The sequence below is a fragment of the Lemur catta genome, chromosome 19 (assembly GCF_020740605.2).
Source record: "Lemur catta isolate mLemCat1 chromosome 19, mLemCat1.pri, whole genome shotgun sequence".
NCBI lineage: Eukaryota > Metazoa > Chordata > Mammalia > Primates > Lemuridae > Lemur > Lemur catta.
Genome location: NC_059146.1, coordinates 8,506,831 through 8,519,889, shown reverse-complemented (window position 1 = coordinate 8,519,889; position 13,059 = coordinate 8,506,831). Strand labels below are relative to the sequence as shown.

The 13,059-nt window shown below is 32.3% G+C and overlaps 1 pseudogene; it reads right to left on the bottom strand.

The window, feature by feature from the left end:
- Window positions 1–7,337: 7,337 nt before the first annotated feature.
- On the bottom strand, window positions 7,338–9,851 carry LOC123624154 (annotated as a pseudogene).
- Window positions 9,852–13,059: the final 3,208 nt, after the last annotated feature.

The window sequence follows — 13,059 nt, the reverse complement described above, 5'->3', positions numbered from 1 at the left end:
GCATGATTCATTCATTTATCTCCATGCACATAAGTTTGAAAATTTAATAATCCTTAAAATTTTGAGAATTTATGCTGATATTTTCAAATACTATTTTATTCTTTTCAAACTATTCATTGAGAATAATTTTTTTTTGTTTTTGTTTTGTTGTTGTTTTTTTAGCTCCCTAAACTAAACACTTTTAAGTCATACTGGTCACACACTGTTGGAAAGAAGGCCTGTTGCTATAACTCAGTTGTATAATAACCCCTAAATTTCAGTATTAATTCAACAAATATAATTTTATTTGGTAATACTTGAATTTAAGGAGGACAATTACAAAAACACGAAAATGTACTGCCTTTGTTGCTATTAGTTATATTAATAGACTACTTTGTTTCTCCTAAATACTGTAAAATTCTATTATGGTATCCCTTTTAGCATGCCCAAATAACCAGCCTTAGAATGTCCCAACCACCAGATACATTGAGCTGGCAAAGTAAATTGGCAATCCACCTGTGTGGGCTTGGCAGCCAGAGAGAAACTGATCAGATTGAAGAATCAGAAGACAAACCCAGTGAAATAAAGTTCTGGATAAGATAGACGAATCATTCAATAGTAATAAAAAGTGCATTATATTTAAAAGATGCAAATGAAGCTGGAAACAAAAGAAAACTTATACGTTAAATTAAAAAAAAGTAGATGAACTAAAGAGATGGTCAAAGTTAGCAAGACATTGGCAACAAGGATAAATAAGTGTAAAAGAATATTTCAAAGAACTGAACACAAGCATAAATAGGATACAATGATACATGAAACAAAAGGGAATTAGAGGATATATTCATACTTTTTCCATTCTTGTCTCTCAAGATATATACCTTTTAGATAATATATATACAGTTTTGCTTCTTTCCATCAGGTATGAGAATATCCTATCTAGGATATTCTTTGAATATCCTTTGCCCAGTTTGTTACATAATTTATATATTTTCAGTTACATCATATTTGATTAAGGTAATGCATCATAAGCAGCATTCTTTTTGCTGTATATGCTGATACCTTAATGAATGACTATTATTATTATAATAAACATTTTAATGCATGTAATTTCCATTTTTTGTTTTACTTAATTTAAAAATTAAAGATAAAGGTACAGTTGAAAGTGTAATAATAGTTGTGATTTTATTCTTATGATTCTATATATTGCTATATTATTTTCTTGGAGATCTGACTATGTACTTGAGGGGTAAAAAGTAAGTAAGGAGAGGAATATTTCAGGTTATTAAATGTCTAATGTCTTCATTTTGTATCATGAGGAAATAAGAAGTTGCTTCACTGAACTTTTGTGGGTTGAACAGGAAACCTAGTTTCTTTCAAATAATTCATACTTTTTAACAAATTGCTTAGCGTTACAATGTTAACATTATTAATTAACATACAGAACAGTGCATTAAGAAAGGTATTTTGGAATTGTGTTTATTGCAAGAAACCTATTGGTAGTAATAAATAATTCAGTTATTAGAAACTGAAAGAATTTGACAAAATTGTGAATTACTTGCTTTTATGTATTATGGCAACATATAGCTAGTATTTAGAGCAAGGGTCAGCAGACTTTTCTTTGTGAAAGACCAAATTATAAATATTTCAGGCTTTGAAGACCAGTCTCTGTCACAATTACTAAACATTGCTATTGTAGCTCAAAAGTAGCTGTAGATGATAAGTAAACAAATGGACATATTGTATTCTAATAAAATTTTATGTACAAACATAGGCAGTTATCTGTATTTTGCCAGCTCAAAATGTCCAGTTGCCCAGAGATTGGGTACCTTTTGTACATTTTTATGAGTCTAAGGGGAAATTAAATTTTTTACTGTAAGTGAGAAGAATCAGAGCATAAACAGAACATTCACAATTTTAGTGATTGTCCCTAAAGTTATTTTTTCTGTTTTTTTGGTGTGAGAATTCTATAGATTCATTCACTCATTCATTCATTCATCCAATAAACATTTATTGAGCTCTTATTTTGTGTTAAGCCCTGTGATAAGCATTGCTATATAATCTCACAGTCTCTGCCTACAAGGAGCTATGATTTAGGGAGGCATAAATACACATTAAAAATAATAATGAATATTAATTGTTGATAAGTTCTATGAGGACATACAGAAATCTAAGAGATTAAATAGTGGGGACCATATTCAGTTTAGGGATCAGCATGAGTTAATAATTACATAATTATCTGAAACTAGGCCCTCATAGTACATAAACCATAATCGTATTTTATCATGTAGAAATGTGTACAGATTTTTCTATAGCATAACATGGTATGCATTAGGAAGTGGGACGATTATGATACATCCATCATTTTATTTTATTTATGTAACCCTTAAATCATTAGAATGACATTCTTCACTAACCATCTAATTTTATATCATTATTACAACGCACCTTTTGGGAAACTATGAAAGAAAGTATAAATATAGACCCATATTCAAATCTGTAGTTATCCAGCCAATCTTACTGATATTTCAATTTGCCAGCACTCCCTTAGGTAACCCTTTATGGAACTAGTATAGCTGAGTTCGCATTAGGCTTTTGACTGAGTCTAAGTCCTTTAACCTTCTGCAGACGTGGTTCAGCTGTTACTCTTTTTAGACTGATGAATATCAGAAACTGATGACAGAAAATAACTCATGAAAAATGATCTGTTTGATGCTGCCATCTAAGTGTGAATGTGCCAACGGACAATGAACTTATTTAGTGTAATATAAAATATAGTGATCGAAATGTCCACAGAAGAAAAAAAAATATCTATACTCTAATGCAGTGACATTCTTATGGCTGTAAATCAACAAATTACACTGACTTAATGGGAGGAGACCCCTTCATCTCTAACTAAGATGTTTTATATTGTCTTTCCTTGTAGTTACAGTTCTCTAATCTGTATTATGTGATACAATTTGTATATAAGCTTTTTGGAAGAATTATATTATTTTCAGTCTTGATTTAAAAATGATTTATTATATAGCTGATTGTCCACCTATAATAGTGTCCTTGTAAATGCTATTAATTTCCATAAGTTAAAGGTCAAAGGATTGAAGGTAAAAATTACCTGTAAAAGAACAAAATATTCACTTTAACTTGCATCATCTAGAGCAGCAGGAGGAGACTACACGTAAAATGAAATGAGAGGCCCCCTTACAGCAATATAATATTTCTAAGCTTTAGCAAACTCAATTACTGTCAGTCAAATGAGGCAAATGCATAAAGGAATTATAGACTCCTTTGGCACTGACTAATATAGCATAGGAGCCACAACTAAATAATGTTTTATACCTTACATACTTAAACACATTTCCCCTGTCAAGAACAAATGAGAATTTATTTTTTTTCTTTAGGTTTCAACTCAATTATTGTTTGAAAGCTAAATTTTCCTGGTTTCCTTAAAAAAAAAAATAAAAAGCACAGACATTAGAAAGAAGTAGCATGACACGACAGAAACAAAAAGAGAATGAATAGTCACAGAATAAAAAATAGTTGGTTTAAGACTTAGATCTGTCACTTCCTAGTTAGGTGAATTGAAGACAAGTTATTCAATCTCTTTTGTACCTGAATTTCTTCAAATATAAGGAAGGAATCTAATACATTAGGGGATTTTTGTAGAGACCAAATATTATGATGGAAATAAAATAACTTATTATAATGATTATCAATAATAAAATTTGTCATAAATAAAATATCCATAAACTTTATGTATATAGTAAATTATGCTTATATTTTTAAAATTTAGCTTTGCTAGTAAATAACTTTTATGATGGTAAAATTTATTTTATTTTCATGATTAAATGCCTATTCTTGCAGTTATGGACATGAAAGGATAATTATTTGTTAATTCAGTCATTTTTCACTCATCAAAAACTTACTAAGCCATTGCTGTGTCCTGGTCACTATTCCAGGCAGTGGGATATGTTAATAATTGTTAGAAACAACATTGAACAATTAGATTTATTTTTATAATATATTTTATAACATATTCATATGTTAGAATACATAGAAAATTATAAAAAAGTCCAACCAATACTCATTTATCCTCCACCTTTAATAAAATGTGTTTATTATATGCCTGTATGAAAATCACATGTACCCTATAAATATATATAATATATACCCACAATAATTAAAAATATATATTTTAAGAAAATGGATTAGCCTTGGTCCACAGTGAATTTATATACACTTTTACAAATATATACACACCCATATGCACATACACCTGAGTCACTGAAAGTAGCTTATAGACAGCATGGCAAATCACCCTTAAAATCTTCAGCATGTATCACCTAAAAATTTACCAATATTATGACTCTTAGGAAAATCAACAATAATTCCATAATATTTTCTAATACACAATCTACATTCAAATTTTCTCATGTCCCCTAACTGCTTTTATTGACTGTATTTTCAAATTTTTTTCAGCTGAAAATATTATACCTAGAATTTGAGCTCAATTACTAAATGCATTTTTATCAGGAGATCTGAGTATAACAGGACGTTTCTCAATTATAATATTGTTCCATATTTTAGTTTTATTACTCTGATTTGTATTTGCAAATTATTTTTTACTATTTTTCTTTGTTCCAGTAGCCAAATGTTGACTCTCTAAAAAATAAGCTACTCTTCCCCACTTATTAGAATCTATGAAATTTTCATAGCCTTTTTAATTATCCAGATTTGCTCAGCAGAATGTCTTCTGCATTGAAAACTTCTAGTAAATGTTTCTTGATAATGTTAGGATAAATAGGAGTATTTTTAAAATTATTATTTTGTATCATTGATTTAAGTAATCATAGGGATTTGAATAACATAGTGAGTCAGGACTGTTTAGAGATTCTTCTTTGCACACAGAAGTCCAATAATAAAAACAATGTAATAGTCACTACTTATTAAGAGCCTAACGTGCTAAACTCCATAAAAGTCATGTTACCCACATTATTAACTTAATCTCAAACGCTATACAATAAATGGCTTTTGTAGAAGCAGGTTTCAGAGCATTCGAACACAAAAACTGTAAATGAAGAAAGAAAAGGAAAGGAGGGAAATCAACAAAAAACATAAAATGTTCTCAGAATTTAGTGGGTCTTATAGTCCACCTGGTCAAATCCCAAAAATACAAAATGCAGTAAGGATGTTGTGTTATGATTTTACTCTTAGTTACTTTGATCTCTTAGTCACTTTTGCATTACCTGTATGGCATTGTAGTTGGTTGAATTCTGATCCTCATTTTTCTCCCTCAAAAAATATGTCTATCCATATATACATACAACCTGTGGATATGAACTTATTTGGGGAGAAAAAGTCTTTGCATATGTAATTAACTTAAGAAGCTCCAGATAAGATGATCCTGAATTTAGCATAGGTTTTATTTTATTTTTATTTCAGGATATTATAGGAGTCCAAACATTTCGGTTACATGTTATGACTTTGCCACACCCAAACCACGATCTGAGGAGTGCCCCCCCCACAACACTCACCGCGTCCATCAGTTGTGAGTTTACCCACCCCAACCCCTCAATCCCCAATAATATTACTACTGTGTGAGCACCTTAGTGTTGATCAGTTAGTTCCAATTTGATGGCGAGTACATGTGGTGCCTATTCTTCTATTCTTGTGATACCTCACTTCGAAGGATAGTCAGTGGCAGGTGTCCTCATTAGAGAAGGGCAGAGGAACAAAGAGAAAACAACACTGTGAAGGTGGAAGCAGAGAACAGAGGTTTGCTGCCACAAGCCACGGAACACCTGGAGCTACCTTAAGTTGAAAGAGGCAGGGCAAGATTTCCCCTGGAGTCTCTTCAGCGGGAACATAGCCTTGCCCAAAGCATGATTTTGGATTTCTAGCCTCCACAACTGTGAGAGAATAAAGTTCTCCTGTTTTAAGCTACTAAGTTTTTGGTAATTTGTTAAGGCAGCCACAGAAAGCCAATATAACCATGACAACAAACATCCTACCCATTTTAAAAATAAGAAAAGTAAGCCTCAGTGATAAAGTGGTGATTTATACACCATATGATACTTAGATTCAGTAAGAGTTCAGGCTTGAACTCTTACTGAACATGATAAATACAGGGAGTCTATATAGCATGTATAAAAAACCTGAGGCTTTTGTCATTTTGCTTTTCTCATCTCTTCATTCTCTGTCCAAAACTGTTTTAGTTGGGATGTAGAATTTTAAAACGTATAGTATTTACATATGAAGAACTATCTAAAAAGACTATTAGTATCTGAAAGGATTATGAAGGGAAAGAAAAATAATATAAATCATGATTTAATTATCTGGTCTGTTATTTCTCTTAATCCAAAAGTAAATCAAGGTATATTTCAAAATACATGATATTTTCTTAGTGGAAGCAGAATATTACTTCTTTTTCTAAAATGAAACTTTAGAATTTATCAATATATTTACATCATTTCTATATGTAAGCAATGTTCTAATAAATATAGACTATAACTCCATATATGCTAAGCAACAGGTACTTGCTTTTTCCCCACCAAAATACTTGGGTTAAATAAAAAATTGACAGCATTTATGCCACTTGCTTTATTTTCTCTCTTTGTCCTCTTTTTTAAACTGTTGCTAGTCAGCTTAGAACATATGCAATTCAATTTATTCCAACAGCTTCTCTACCATTACTATCTTGCTCATGAGAGTTTATTTTAAAAGTGCCAATAATGTGTTTGTGACACATGCATGACAAGGTCAGAAGCAAACCCACGGTGAGCTAGGCTCTGCTGTTATCATTGTTAATTTGCTGTGCATATCTTAGGCTAATGTTTTCAATGAAAAGTATTTTGGAGATGGCAAAGATGAAGTAATTTCCATTAGTCCTATAAATAACCCATTTTAGCTTCAAATAATAATTGCCATCCCTCCATTATGATATCTTACCACATTTTAATGATAGAACTCCCTCTAACAGTGGTAATAGAAATCAAGGAAATTATAATCTCCACAAGGTCTTTTTTCCCTCAGCAACCACAAAAGTGCTAATTTTCCCTTTACAAATGTTACCTAAAATCTTGACTACAAAACTACTCAACAGTTTAATCCTACCATCCATACAATTATATGTTCCTTTCCAACAATGTCAAAAGCCAATGATATGGTCCCTTTGTATACCAGAGATTCTTTACATAACAGAAGTCCACAGACTGAAATATCATTGCTGCAGTCTCCAAAGAGAAAATGGAATTGGTCAATTTCTGTGAATCCATTTTACATGAAAAAAACTCATATGTGCTAGATGAAAATTGGTGGCAGAGACCTCAGCCCCCTGTTAACGTTCAAGACCACCTACTTCATCATCAAGTCTGAGAGGCTGAGGCTGAGCTTTGCTCTGGCTCTGAAGGCTGTCTTCAAACTCTGAAGCCTTTACTGCCAGAAGATGGATTGGTGTCAGTGAATTAAATTATATGAATGGAGTCGGCGTAGTCCTTGGCATCTCTCTCCATGACTTCTCTTCCATCAATAAGATCACATTTATTTCCCACAATGGCAACAAGATTAGGTGGGTCATGCTGTGGAAACTCTTTTATCCAATTCTTTAATGTTGAAAATGTCTCCTCTTTTGTGATGTCATAAACAATTTAGCTACAGCTAACCCTTGATAGTACATTAGTGCTAAGGCACAACATAGTTCTTGTCCAGCTGTATCCAAGATTAGTTATTTATATAGCTCATTTTGATACTGATCCTAAAAGATGCCTCTATTATCGGGTTGATGTTGGGATCAAAACCATCTTCCCAGACTGCCACAATGTATTTGATTTGCCTACACCTGTTTCCCCTGGCAGACACACTTTGAGCCCTCAGTGTAAGGGCCCAGGAGCCAGGGGTGCAGGCCCACTGCCACTGTAAGTTGAGAGACAAGATGCAGGGCCCAACACCAGCATCCCCTGGCATGGCCACACATGGCCCCTCCTGCGCCACCCGCCAACATTACTTCTTAAGGAGAAAGGACAGCGTGTTTGTTCAGTATTCACAACAGCCAATGATTATTTGACTAATAGAATATAAATATATTGTAGACTATTGGAAAACAGTCGGAATATGCTATGCCCAGGGAAGGTTAAAAACAAACTGTCCAAATGCATACACATCTGATATGCATAGTCAGATATACTTTGTCAAAACATGGGAGATAATTATCTAAGAATGAAAAGTATTTTAAGTGCATGTACACTAATTAGTAGCACTAGTGCTGCTAATATTCAACTAGGACAAATGAACTCTTATAAAGATATATACTAGTCAGATACATGTTTTCTATTTTCAAAATCAATATAAAAACATTTTATACTTTATCTGAAATGTTTTATACTTCATATATCTGAAAACTGTCTTGTAACAGTTTTGCTACTTGTTTATTAACAAGTTATAAAACTTGTCAAAAGCACATCTTCTATCTATCCATTGTTCTTTGAATAAATTTTATTCTGTATGATGAAAAGTCATTCATTCAAGTTGGGCGTCAGGAGATTACTGGTTTCTCATTTGATGGAATAACTAGTAGAAATCTAGTCCTCCTGCCATGTAAACAACCATAACAACATTTAAAATATTGCATGAGGCCCTGTATTCAGACTTTGGATAACTGGTAGGGCCAAAAAATGATCCCTGACAGAAGAGCACACATGAAAGCATGTCCCAACATTGCCACAGCCCTCTGCCTCTTTTCCTTCATGTATTGAAGGCACAGAACCTATCCACTTGACCAAGCCGTGCATATGTCATGATCTCTCTTTACTTACCTTCTCATTTTAAGCAGTCTGTAAGACATTGATTCATCATTCTTGTTCTCTTTTATGTTTTGATTTTTTATCATCTCTCTGCCATTGTCTTAGATCAGCTCTCACTACTTCACTTCCATTTTGGCATGTGTGACTACAACTGTTCTTACCTAGTCCTATCATAAGAATTCTTTAGTCAGAGAGGCCTTTCTGATATTCATATCTGAGTATGATGTTCTTAAATCCTTCACTGATTCCTTATTTTATTCAGAGTTAAACTCTCTGTTCTTGTGCTACTTCATCTTGTAACTTGTGTCTACATGTTTTGCAGTTTCCTGAACTTTTCTTGTTCTTTAATGTGTTTCCATGTTGCATGTACTCTTTTTTTCTATCTACATTACACGGTTTCTCTCCCAGCCCCTTCTAGGGAAGAGCAGCTCCTGATTAGCACTACATAGCAAGGAACCCTTCACATACTTCTCACCTAGTGGTCCATTATCCAGTGAGTAATCTGTGGATACCAAAAAAAGGCAACAGACAAACAAGAACAAAGGCTTTTGAAAGAAATGAAACTGTTTTCTATGTTTTTCATTTATATGATTCTACGAGGTATCAGAATTTTATTGGACTTCTTATTTAAATATAACAGCATGTTCTTGGGAGTTACACTGTGTAAGGTGAAGTCTTGACTGTCTCCTATAGCTTTGTATAATATAACTGTCCTTTAATTCCTTCATAAATTAATCCATGTAAATCATTTTGAACAGTGCTAAGCACATAGTCAGTGTTCACTAAATTTTCTTACATTTATTTATAATTATCAGAAATCATCATATTTTTAAAATGCTTAGGGTCTTACTTTAACCTTGGATATCATGGCCATACTTTATAAGGTGGTTTTCTGATAGGCTCTGACATGGCTCATAAATTACCTATTTCATGTTCTATTGCAGTGGTTTGTTCATTTACTTGATTTTCCTCTAGATTATGAGCACCTTGAAGGTAAGAATTCTGACTTTGATCAATGTAATTGTATATCTTTGCATTTTCATCAGCACAGATAATTAGCCGTTGTACTGCAGTGTCCATCAGACAGGCCTGGGGGAGTCCAGAAATGGGAGATGGAACAAATTTAAAGAGATAAATGGCATTCAGAAATAGGTCAAATTCAGTAAAGCAGGTCAATTCTGAGATTGATTGAAAACCATATTCATAAAAACTACTTTCTGGAAAGATGTTAAGCAAGAGGTCAGGGAAGAGACATATAATAAGGAAAGTACTCATATAACCTACTAGATAAGAAGTGCTGATTCCATTCTACTTTATTGGTCTGTCTTGTCCCGTCGTGGGCTTACCCTGATTGCCACAGATGTTATTATATTCGGCTTTAGATAACCTGCAGTATCAAGAAGCATACCATATATGCAGTAGATATTCATTAAATTCGGGGAATTATATTATGAAGCAGAATTATTATTTTTTCCAGTGTTATTTATACTCAAATAGGAAATGAATTGAAGCCTTTACAAGGTGTGTATCTCACAGCTGTATTAAATTCTACAGCTTATCATTAAGTCTTTCACATCTATTCTTCTGCTCATTTATGTGACATGTCATCTACAGATATTGCATTTCATACTGAGGATCCATGTCAAAATGAATAAGCAAGTCTAAACTTGGTAAAAAATATTAACAGCATCTTTGAACAGATTTTTTTCATATAAAATATAAATCCTCACATAAGCCACGTGAATTAACTTGATTTTTTAAAATTACATAATGAGAGGTAATATATTGAGTAATGCACTGATAGAGTTTATATAAATACTTGTAGCATATCTGATTTTGAAAAATAAGTATCTAGTATAATGATATTTTCAATTTATTTAGATTGTGCTATCTTTAGACAAGTTGAGGATATCACAAATTTCTTCTCATTGACCTTTATATTTCCTGAGGTAACAAGCAAGTGTAATACTATCACCTATAGTTTAGCATTGGCAGTATTTAAAAGTCCCATTACTTAAGGAAGTTGCAGAATATATAAATAAAGAAACTGTGAATAAAGTGCCAATTTTCCTCACATGCAGGGCTGTGTGTAACATTTACCTTAAAAGTATACATAATCTAAATCCAATCTTTACTCACATGACTCAAAGAAGAGAAAATAACCAGATATTTTCACAGATTAATTTATAAAATTTGGTAATTTACTGAGTGTGGGAAATCAAAAGTAGGAATACTGTTCTGTATTCATTATCACCACAGTTGTCTCTAATGTTCACTACACTTTATCGGTACCATGTTGTTAAGCCACAGGTATACATATTTTAAAAAAGGTATGACTCCTTCTCAAAATATGAATTGGAAAAAAATTAATTATGTGCATTAAACAAAGCAAAAATGATGTTCAACATATGCATGACTATGCTGAGTGTAAATGAAAGAAGAGATGAGATCTCCAAAGATGCTGACAGTCAGGTGATAAGACTGATGAAGTTTTTCTGCTCTAATAGAAAAGATGATAGGAAAGGAAAAAACAGAGAAGATTTTATTGTGGCTTATGATAAAAGCCACAAAGGCAAGTGTAAACTGTTCCCCAGTATATATTGAAAAAATAGTGTATTAATTATCACATTTCTTTCCATGTATTCTGAATCTCCACCTTCGTAATTATAAACTATAGTTCCTTGAGAGCTTGTATCAAGTATTATTGTTAGTAAATTCCCAGTTATTAACACAGTATATGAAAAAGAGTGGTGGATCACATTTTTTTGTAAAACTGACAGCATTTTTATTTAATGTTAACATTGCTTATTTTCTCTTGTTTATTATTAAACATGACAACATAAAAGTTATATTTGAAATTCTAACCTGTCACATATTCTGTTATTACACAATTTTGTTTTTGATTGTGATTTTTTCTTTTAAATTGTTAATGGCAATATGAGTATAACATAAATTAGATTTTTTTTTCTGGAGTTCTCACAAACAACTGGAATAGAGCAAGACGTTGTTTTGACTCCTTGTCATTATGCTTTAAATTCTCCAGCTTAATTTTTCTTGACCCTCAATCCCCACCCTTACTAAATTCTAGTCCTCTTGACTTAGAATACTGTTTATCTTTTTACTTATCTCTCTATATTTTAATACTCTTCTGGACCAGTGAGAAGAACCCGTGTACTAGACTCTTGAGTGCTTATGAGCTGATACTAAAGACAGTAAGATGTCAAAAACAGTTGACAAGGATAAAATCAGAGAATCTCTCCTAGTACCAAAAAAATAAAATTTTTTTTGAAAAAGCATCTGAAAAGTAGCTTTATTCAGACTCTCCTGATAATATGCCTATTGCATGTAATAGATGTTATGTCAGGAGGGGCCTAAACTTGAGAGAAGCTTGTTTAATGTTCTAACAGGAGAGAGGTCTTGTGACCTAAGTGTTGGGCAAAATAACATATACATTAACACAAGCTTAGGCCCTTGGAGTGCTTGTTTTCCATGAAGTTCTACTGTTTCATAAGAACAATAAAACCACCCAAGTTAACACTTGCCAGGTTGAGTTTGATGCTAAAAAATTCTTGGATTTCAAATGGCCATGAGTAAAAAGAAACGTAGAAGTTTCTATTACCAGCAACCATAAATACCGGCAGGGAGATGGAAAAATGATTTTCCAAGTATATGAGAAGGGTGGTGGGTGGTATCATGGAATCAAATAATCTGAAAGATACTGCAAATTCAAAAATCCTTGCTTCAGAATCATAGCATGGAAGGAAAAACCCAAATTTTTAAAAATTGTTTGTATGATTCTAGGTGCATTTGACCTAAAATATTTAAAGCACTCAGAGTGATGAATAGAGAAATTGCATTAATTCGTATCGTAAATCCTATTATATACCGAATTATTAGACATTTGTTGACATGGTCTCATGTAACAAGTAACTCAAAACATACATATTACACAGTTTTATGATTGTCAATATATCAGATACTTTCCTATCAAAATTAATTTGACCAATAAAAATAATTTATTATTTGTTATATTTCATTTTAAACAATCCAGTCCCTGGAAATGCTATTGTAGCCTCTCTTTTTGATCATTGTTCTTTTTTAATAATTTATAAAATAATAATGTAATATACCAGGAAATTTAGTTAAAATCCTGGACTAAATTAAAATGACTAAAAATTTTAAGGTATTCTCTGAAGCATTTTATTCCTTTAAAGAATTTATGTTCATTGAGGCAATAGCAGTTTATAGTCACAATGAGACTTTAGAAAGTAACAACTAATATATTTTA